This window comes from Nyctereutes procyonoides, unplaced genomic scaffold (assembly GCF_905146905.1).
Source record: "Nyctereutes procyonoides isolate TBG_1078 unplaced genomic scaffold, NYPRO_anot_genome, whole genome shotgun sequence".
NCBI lineage: Eukaryota > Metazoa > Chordata > Mammalia > Carnivora > Canidae > Nyctereutes > Nyctereutes procyonoides.
In genome coordinates, this window is record NW_026575145.1 from 12334165 (window position 1) to 12344132 (window position 9968).

At 43.9% G+C, this 9968-nt stretch overlaps 1 long non-coding RNA gene across 1 annotated transcript; it reads left to right on the plus strand.

Moving 5' to 3' along the window:
- The first annotated feature begins 86 nt into the window (after nucleotides 1–86).
- LOC129499482 (uncharacterized) lies at nucleotides 87–5700 on the plus strand. Its single transcript, XR_008662388.1, has 3 exons — nucleotides 87–245; nucleotides 376–420; nucleotides 4301–5700. It is a non-coding gene; the product is annotated as an uncharacterized LOC129499482 (long non-coding RNA).
- The last annotated feature ends 4268 nt before the right edge of the window (nucleotides 5701–9968 follow it).

Genomic DNA, 9968 nt, shown 5'->3' on the forward strand with positions numbered 1-9968 from the left:
CGCCGAACTCCCGGCTCCAGCGTCGGGCGGGCGCGGAGAGCTCTCCGAGGCCCCGCCCCTAGTTGGGGGTGGGGAGGGCCGGGAGGCCTTCGGTGTGCGCTTGCGCCGGCCCCTCGGCTGAGCGCTGTGCAGAAGCCCCGTGAAACTGGCGTTGAGGCGGTTTAGAGCTTTCATCTGGCGAGTGAATTGACCGAGGCGAGGACTAAGAACCTTTCTGGGCGCCCAGACTAGTGATCGGCCTACCGGTGGGACTTAAATGGATGGCGTATTTAAGTCTGTCGTTAGTTTTGGGACGTGTAAATCCAGCTTGGGTCTAGATTGCTGGCCTTGTTCCTAATCTGCTCTGTACTCACCCACTTTTCCTTCCTGCCACAGGGGAAAAGGAGTTGCAGCGACTGCGGCAGTAACCGTTCGTTTTAGGTACGGAAGGGAGCGGGTTCTGGTAGGCACTGCAAAGAGCAGGGTTGGCTGGCCAGGCAAGACCCTCTTGGCCAGCTGCCCCAACAGTTTGTCTTAGAAATGGAACAGGAAATATGGGTGTAATGGAGGAATAGGAGGTTAAGTTGCCTTGATTGATAATGAAGAACAGAAGGGACGGGGCGTATAGGAGGCTGTTGTTGAATGAACTGATGGGAGTGATTCCAAGCGAACTGGGTAGCCCCGGGAGAACAGCAGGTGGCTTTTCAAATTGTAAAATTGCCTATTTTGACTTTTCCCCAAGGCACACTTCTATTTAACCAATAAAAAACGCAAAACATGACTGTAGGCCGGTGTCATTCCCCCTCCCCCCCCCTTATAGTTTGTGCACTAGGAGGGCCAGTTATGCCAATGTTTCTGGCACTTCAGTGCCTGCTGTAGGTAATATCGAATAGGGATTCTTACCTTTTCAACATATTTTTTCCTAAACTCATTTTGCATATAAAGGGGGAAAAATGTGTAAGAACCTCTTGAGTTTAAGGAAGCTCCCAATTTTCAAGAATGTTTTTTTTAAAAATAAACTTCTATTTTATCAACCTGAAAAAAAAAATCCAGAACTTAAAGAAAATACTAAATGCAAACAGCATCTCTGGCACACCGGGTACCTTCCAGCTCTAGCTAATTTCCAAGCGTACTGATAAAAGTTGTCCCTTGCTTCTGATTCAGGTCCCTACCCTCAGGACCACCTCCTCCTGACATTTTCAGTGTTTTTTTTCCCCTCCCACACTCTGACTTACCTTGGTATATTGTAATTCCCAGACGTTGCCTGAATAATAATAAAGAGTTCTCTGTAAGGCTGCTAAGGAGGATGGACTGCCTCAACAGCCCCCTCTATGCTGGTGTGTCCCAAACCTAGGTCTCTAGCTGGATCCTTCTCTGGAGCATACTCTCTCTCTTTTTTATTTTTATTTATTTGCTTTTAAAGATTTTATTTATCTATTCATGAGAGACATACAGAGAGAGAAGGAGGCAGAGACATAGGCAGAGGGAGAAGCAGGCTTCATGCAGGGAGCCTGATGTGGGACTTGATCCCAGGACTCCGGGATTATGACCTGAGCCAAAGGCAAATGCTCAATCACTGAGCTACCCAGGTGTCCCTCACGCTCTCTTTTTAAAAGATTGATTGATTGATTGATTTGAGAGAGGGAAGGAGAGGGAGAATCCCAAGCAGACTCCTTGCTGAGGGTGGAGCTGGATGCAAGACTCAATCCTAACACCCAGAGACCCCAGGGATCATGACCCAAGGCTAAATCTGATCCCCAAGGCTAAATCGAGTCAGACCCTCCACTGATTGAGCCACCCAGGAGCCCCATGGAGCACAGTCTTATCTAGTTGACTGTTTTTTTTGTTTTGTTTTGTTTTTTTTTTTACATTGAGACACATGGTACCTTAAAACCCATTGTGTTTAAAACAGAGCTCATCAGTTAGTTGATGTGTGGCTCAGTTGGTTAAGTGTCTGCCTTCTCCTTGGTCATGATCTCAGGGTCTTGGGTTTAAGCCCTGCCTTGGGCTCTCTGCCGTGGGGAGTCCGCTTCTTTTTTTCATCCCTACGCATGCTTTCTCACTCTCAAAAAAATAAAATTGTTGAAACACAAAAACCAAGCTCACCATTTCATCTCTTTCACACCAAGCCAGTTCCTGTCCCATGTACCAACTTAAGTCCTCAGGGCCAAAACCTTGATGCAGTCTTCAATTCTCCAAAACTTACTCTGTCCCTGTATAATCCTGATCTTTCTTTATTCTGCTTTTTTCTTTTCTGTTCTGTAGTTTGTAATTCTGTTCACTATATTGTCCCCTTCCCCCTCCACTCCCTCCAACTAAGCTCCGTGAGAGCAAGAATCTTTGTGTTCACTAGTATAGCTCAGGCAACTTGAATAATGTTGAACATACATCAAGTATTCAATGAATATTAGTCGAATGAATGAATCTCTTATAGCATAAGGGTTAGAAGTGCATCCTTTTAGGGCAGCCGGGGTGGCTCAGTGGTTTAGCGCCACCTTCAGCCCAGGGCCTGATCCTGGAGACCCGGAATCGAGTCCTGCGTCCTGCGTTCAGCTTCCTGCCTGCAGCCTGCTTCTCCCTCTGCCTGTGTCTCTGCCTCTCTGTGTCTCTCATGAATAAATAAATAAAATCTTAAAAAAAATGCATCCTTTTCTATTTTAATGCCATTGAATGAATGTAAATGCCATTTGCGACAGTTTGTGTACTAGATATGTGACCTTAGGCAAACTCCCTAACTCGGCCTGGATTCCCTTATTTATTATATTTGGATAAGATTTGCTTTATGGAGGCTGCTGTGAGGATTAAATGAGAAGACACTAAACACAGTACCTAGCATATAACAAGTATTCATGAAACAGTTGCTGTTGTTGCTTTCCTGTCTGGTCGGTTACCAAATCCTGTTGATTATTCCTATGGGATAGAATATATCTGCTTTTCATTTCCCATGCCACTCTGAATTTAGAGCCTTTTCACAGTTTGCCTCATCTGGCACAATAGAGTCTCTTCTTGCTGATCCACACTCTTGAAATAATTCTCTTGTGGAGCAAGATCTCGTTGGGTTGCTTCTCTGTCCAGATTTACTTGTGCTACTGAATAGTCTTTTGCTTAGAGTTCAGAGTTTTCTACAAGTTGACCTGTACCTATGTTTTCAGCCTTGTGTTTCTGCTTCATCTGCCTATTTCTTTCCCAGGAATACTCCATAGCACTGCTCTGAACAGCACTGCCTCATCACTCCTCAAGTTCTCCTAGTTCCCCCATACTCCTATTCCTCCCTCGAGGACCACTCATTCCCATCCCCTCTTTTTTTTTCATGATTTTTTAAAAAGATTTATTTATTTATTTATGATGGGGCGGGGGCAGAGACACAGGAGGAGGGAGAAGCAGGCTCATGCAGGGAGCCTGACACGGGACCCGGGACTCCAGGATTGCGCCCTGGGCCAAAGGCAGGCGCTAAACCACTGAGCCACCCAGGGATCCCACTCTCCATCCCCTCTTTTAAGAAGTTTAAGTCCACCAATTGATCTCTTCCCCTCTATATGTCCAATGCACATAATTTGAATCTTTTATTAGCCTGAACCAAATGGAACGGCCATGTTTATAGGTCAAAATGGTCAAATATTGGTAATTATATGTTTTAACTTAAAGAGTTGTGTGTCTAGACTTCACCAAAGATTAGCAGAACAGAGGCTGGGTACTTTTCACCTCTGTATCTTCTAACACCTCTGGTAAGAGGCTTGGCTCATTCAAGTTCTGTAAATGACTGTTAAATTGAACAGAAAACTGTAAAAAGAAAGGGAATAACTGAGAAATGTTTTCATAGCCACAATACTTTCCTTCCCATGTAGATATGACTGCCATAGGCACCTCTGAGTATTCACTGCCATGCAGTGATGGGATATTTAAAATCATACACACTGTAGGCCATGAGAATTTCACATGTTCAGAGAAATCCTGATCCCTTTTTGAGGTTGCATTTAAACTGGGCCCAAAAGAGTCATTGGGCTTTGGATGGTATATACATTTTAATACTCTTAAGGATATTTGCTGGAAAGAATCAGCCTTATTTTTCAAACAAACTGGAAAACAATGATAACATCAGACTCCTTGAGGGCAGTGGTCACATCTATGTTGCTCTCCTGTGTGTCCTCAATGCCAAACAATGTCTAGCATCACTCAGTGAATATGCAGGCTCATGACTTGAGTTTTCTGTTATGCTTATCTTTCTTTATTTGAAGAGATTTGTGAATAAATGAGAAATCCAAATTTCAAAAATCTAAAAGTCCAGAGATTTTATCTTAGATTTTGATGTTTTTCCACATAGGCATATGAATTCCTCTGGGAAATCTTTCAGAAAGACAAACCCCTTGCTGATGCCACTGCTGAGGGAAATCCCCTGGAAGCAGACTGAATATGTGCCACTGGGTACGAAGCAGCAGCTAACCTACTCACCAGGTGGACTTCCCCCTGTGTTGGGGAGCTTTCACCAGAGTCGTCAATGCTCTTGCAGCTTTAATACAGGCCTATGGGGGCAGACTTGCTGTGTCTGTGTGGAAAGTTTCATCTTCCTCTCTGTGGGGCCACCAAGGTAGACTTTTTGAAATGACTTTCTGGTTTTTTGAAAAATTTTAGAGATGACTTGACATCTTGTGAGTCTTGGAAAATCTCCTGGGGGCCTCCATTTGGCAAGGCCCACATTCTCCCCTGGGGGTGGAGGTAGGTGGAAGGTTGGGGTTACCCACAAGGCAAAGGTAAAAAGTGGCAGCGTAGATTCCCAGTGACTGCAGGCATGCTGAATCACATGGTGTTTAAGGGCAAGATAAGAATTTAGCCCTAAGCTTAAATTGCTCTGCTGGCAGTTCAGTGAGCCAAGGAATATAAAAAATGAAGCTTGTCTGTGTTTCCATGTGGTATTAGTGGTTGTTGAAACACAATGCTCTGAGTTAGCCATAAACACTGGTAATATAGTACTTTAGGAGAGTTAGGATTTCTTGACCCCAGGGGTCAATGATGGCCAGGATGGGGCTAGGGATATAACAGCTTGGGTGAACAGTAGGAGAGAAGTAGATCTCTGCCCAGCTCCCTGGCCACATTTACCAGTCAAGTGCTCCTCAGGGGGCTGAGGGAAAGAACCTGGCTGAATTTGTAGCTTTACCTATTTGTACCTTTCTCATAGTATTCTCAGTGCTGCAGCTCTTCCTGCACCCCAGTAGCTATGACTGGCTGTCTGGGAATGGTCATTCTGTGAGGCTCTGAGGAAGAGAAGAGTGATTTCTCTGTACCCCAGTTCTATAATTTATGGGCAAAAGAGGACAAATACAGCACCAAACATGGGGTGAAGTGTGCTTCTGTTACTTACATGAAGCATGTGTGAAAGCCCTTCAAATCCTTTACCTGATCAGATGCCAACAAAGCAACACTCCCCTGCCCCCTTGCCCATAACATCTAGTGTGGTTCTCTCTTCTTTAGTACAAGTGGTGGGTACAACATGACGTCTGTCAACAGAACAGAGCAATGACACAACTGTCATTTCCCTTATGCTCCCTTCTTTCCTTACCAGTCAATATAATTCTGTGCCTGGATTCCATTAAATCATCACCAGTAATGAGAATACTGTCCTTTGATTTGAAAGGGAATTAACTTGAATCAGCCTAACCCAAAGGACATTTAATTAAAACTACCCAGGAACCACCCCGCCCCCGCAATTCTGTAGAGCAAAAGCCTTTTTTTTTTAGAACCAGAATCTTGGGATCCCTGGGTGGCGCAGCGGTTTGGCGCCTGCCTTTGGCCCAGGGCGCGATCCTGGAGACCTGGGATCGAATCCCACGTCGGGCTCCCGGTGCATGGAGCCTGCTTCTCCCTCTGCCTGTGTCCCTGCCTCTCTCTCTCTGTGACTATCATAAATAAATAAAAATTTAAAAAAAAAATAAAATGCTTTAAAAAAAAAAAAAGAACCAGAATCTTTAGTTTTCAGTTCACCCTTGATTTTTAGCTATAACAACTTCAGTAGTACCCTCTTATAATATTTGATGTTTCTCTTGTTTTCCCAAACTCCACTGAAATGAAGACCGAGCGCTCAACTGATCTCTTGTTTCTGGAACCCTAGGATCTTGAGAAACATCAAGAGTTCTCATGGGTCTCCCCAGAATACTGGAAGAAGCAATGGAAGACCCCAGCTGGCTTGGGCTTAACCGTTGGTGGTTTTTAACATACAACTTCCCCTTAGGCATGATAACACAGGAAGCCCTTCATAGCTTGAGAGAACTGCAATGTTCCAGTGAAAAATCAGAAGGGGAAGGGAGGGGTTGGAGTCTTAAACATGGTCAGGCTCTGCTCTGAGTGTCAGAAACACTGAATTACAATCTGAGCCTTGCCACAGACTGCCTGATGACCATGACCTTGGTTTCTTTTCTCAAACAGGTAAGCATGGTGTACCCACCTTTAAGGCACAGAGAAAAAAATATTAACCACTACAGTGAAAATAAGCTACCTAGTAGACTTGAACTCAGCTTCTCCCTCTGTGAAGGTGGGGGGCCACTGGTGAATTAGGATTGGCTGTTGGCTATTTTGCTTCAATCTTTCACTAGTACAGAAGGAAACCAAGTATTACACCAAGCTGCACTGCACTCCGCTATTGTTCAGAAGTGAAAGTCTATTTTCTTAACTTGGAGAGCAGCCAGTTCTTACCCACCTTGTCCCACACACACTCAGTCTCACCCACAGCTGTGGACAGGGGGATGGCAACTGTAAGCAACAATCAGTTCATTGGTAAAATGTTCATGCCTATCATATTGGGGTCCTTATGAATGTTATTTAACTTTATTCACTCTGCTCATCACCCTCCCCCTTACCCTTATTCCAGTCCCCTGCTCAGGTGGGGAAAGGGAGTTATAGAAGTTGGCTAGGCACCAAGACAGTGAGTTAAGAACAGAGAGGAAATAAGACTCAACAGCCTTCCCTTTAGCCTAGAGACACTTCCTCTTCCTTGAGGTTTCCTAATTGGCTTCCACTAATTCCTATTTTCTTACCACAAAAGTAAGTCATCTCTGATGCTCAGAATGAACCAGGCTCTCGTGGGGTAATGGGGAAGAGAACAAACGAATGAGATTTCTGATCATTATAACCAATATCTTCAGTCACTAATTTAGGAACTAGTTCTTGAGAAGCCAGTTATCAATGGGAAAGCAAGAGAGTGCTCCAGTCTGATTTTCTCCTTTGAAATGACATGATGGACCTTAGCTGAGATCCCCAAACTTCACCCAGAGTGCAATTGTCCACAGTGATGAAACAAAGGCAACTTTCAAAAATCAACCAGACAACAGATCTAAAACATTTTCAAGATTAACATTTCTGGGGCAGCTTGGGTGGCTCAGTGGTTTAGCGCCACCTTTGGCCCAGGGCCTGATTCTGGAGACCCCGGATCAAGTCCCCTGTCGTGCTCCCTGCATGGGGTCTGCTTCTCCCTCTGCCTGTGTCTCTGCCTCTCTCTCTCTCTCTGTGTGTCTCATGAATAAATAAAATCTTAAAAAAAAAGATTAAAAATTCTGGAATGATGTCCTACAGGGGTATAGCAAATTTCATTCTAGTCATCACAGTTCATAGAAAAATACATGCCTAATACATAAATATTTTAGACACGGGGGGGGGTCTAAATGGTAATGATTACAGAGGGTGGCATTGAGAAATTATTATTTCTTGAGAATCAAAGCATCAGACACCAAAAACTATATTCTTGAGCTAGCCAGCTCAAATTATCAGGGAGCCTGAGGGGAATTCACTCAAAGAAGTGGGAATCATTCATTTGGGGAATATAAATAATAGTGAAAGGGAATAGAAGGGAAGGGAGAAGAAATGGGTAGGAAATATCGGAAAGGGAGACGGAACATAAAGACTCCTGACTCTGGGAAACGAACTAGGTAGGGGTGGTGGAAGGGGAGGAGGGCGGGGGATGGGGGTGAATGGGTGACGGGCACTGAGGGCGGCACTTGACGGGATGAGCACTGGGTGTTATTCTGTATGTTGGCAAATTGAACACCAATAAAAATTATTTAAAATAAAGGAAATAAAATTTAAATACAAAAAAAAAGTGGGAATCAGAGGTAAAAATCAGGAAGACATTTTCAAACAACTTCTCCAAAGTCATTCAACAAACATGTATTGAGCCCCTTCTATGGGTAAGAAGATGGCTGGCTGCTCTAGGACACACACAGATGAACCAGATAGGGGTCCCACCACAGTGGAGAAGATGAAACATGAATAAAACCAATACTAACAGGAGCACCTGGGTGGCTCAGTCGGTTAAACGTCTGCCTTAGGCTCAGGTCGTGATCCCAGGGTCCTGGGATTGAGCTTGGCATTGGGCTCTCTGCTCAGCAGGGATCCTGCTTCTCTCTCTCTCTCTCTGCTGCTACCCCTGCTTGTGCTCTCTCTTTCTCAAAATCTTAAAAAAAAAAAAAAAAAGCCATACTAACATGAGGCAGTTCATGATACATAAGGTAGAGTCCAACAGACCACTGTAAATGGGAAATTACCTTGGGTCATAGGAAAGGTAAGCTGCCTGCTGGAAGAAGTTTATCTGTGCTCAGCTTAGGAGGGCAAGAACTCTGAGAGGCATGTTAGTTATGAGCAGCGTGAGTGGTACCGCGATGCAACATGGAGTGGGAGTGGCATGAAAAGAAGCAGGGGAAGAAAAAAAAGAGCCTGTGTTTAGGACATGGCAATGGCCTAGCTTGACTAAGACTCACAAATATTCTAGATTAGGATACAAATGCAGGGAGGAGGCCTTGAATGCCAAAGCTAAGGAACTTAGGCTCTGGTTGAAAGGCAATGGGGAGATATACAATGTTTTTGAGTTAGGGAAGCAGCATGATTAGAATTATGTTCTGGAACTATAAACCTGGTGGCAATGTTTATGATGAACTACACATGGGGATATCAATCAGGGGGCTGTTGCTAATAGTCCAAGAAGACGTTTCTGAAATCCTGAACTGGGGTGGTAGTAATGAGAATGGAAGAGAAAGAATATTTGCAAGAGATTTTTTTTAATCACTATCCCTCAATTGTTGAAAGTAATATACTATTCAAAGCAGCGCTACTTGTAATAGGCAAAAACTGGAAGCTATTTAAATGCCTGTCAACAGTACAATCAATAATTTGTGGCATATTAACACTACAGAACATTGTATAATAATGAAAATGAATGAACTACAATTACATGCAACACTATGCATGGACCTCACCTACTATCGAAAGGAAGAAGCCAGGCGGAAAAGAGTACAACTTGAATGATTCTATTTTTATAAGGTATAAAACCAGGCAAAATGGATCTATACTGCTAGAAGATTAGATAGTGGTTACCTTTGTGGGGGCAAAAAATGATGGAAGCAGGCATCTGGGTTCTGGTAACAGGCATGATGAACAGATTGTGGTTAAACTACAATATGATTCTTCCTCTCCCACTATTTCTTGCCCCTACTTGAAAATTCTGACAGGTCTTATTGCTTCTCTGTTCCTTAGATGATATGCACTGCTATGGTCACTTTAAATAACAAATGCATTCTCACTCCAGAAATTAGAATATCCAGTTCTAAAACAATAAAAATTCCAAACAGCACTGCACCATTTCTAATCACTGCATCATTTCTAATCTGCCAAGCTTAAGCTGGTTTCAGGTTAAAGCCTCTAGTGGAAAGGGGTTGGGAGCATGGTTGGCTTTTCCTCCTAATCACTCCTGGCTCAAAATTGTCCCTAGCCAAGGTGGAGGATGGGCAGTGGAGGGCTAGAATAGAGAGGGTAGGTAAAAATGAGTGGCTTAATACTTTCTAGGCCTAGCAGATGTTTAAAGCTGGTGTTTCTGGCGAGCCTGACAGATGGTTAAAGCTGATGCTGCTTCTCTTGGCCACTCTTCTAGGTCCATCAATGGTTCTCTGCTGGGTCCATTTATCTTTATATGTAGGCGACCAATTGCAGCTCCTTCTTGAACCCCCTGGACA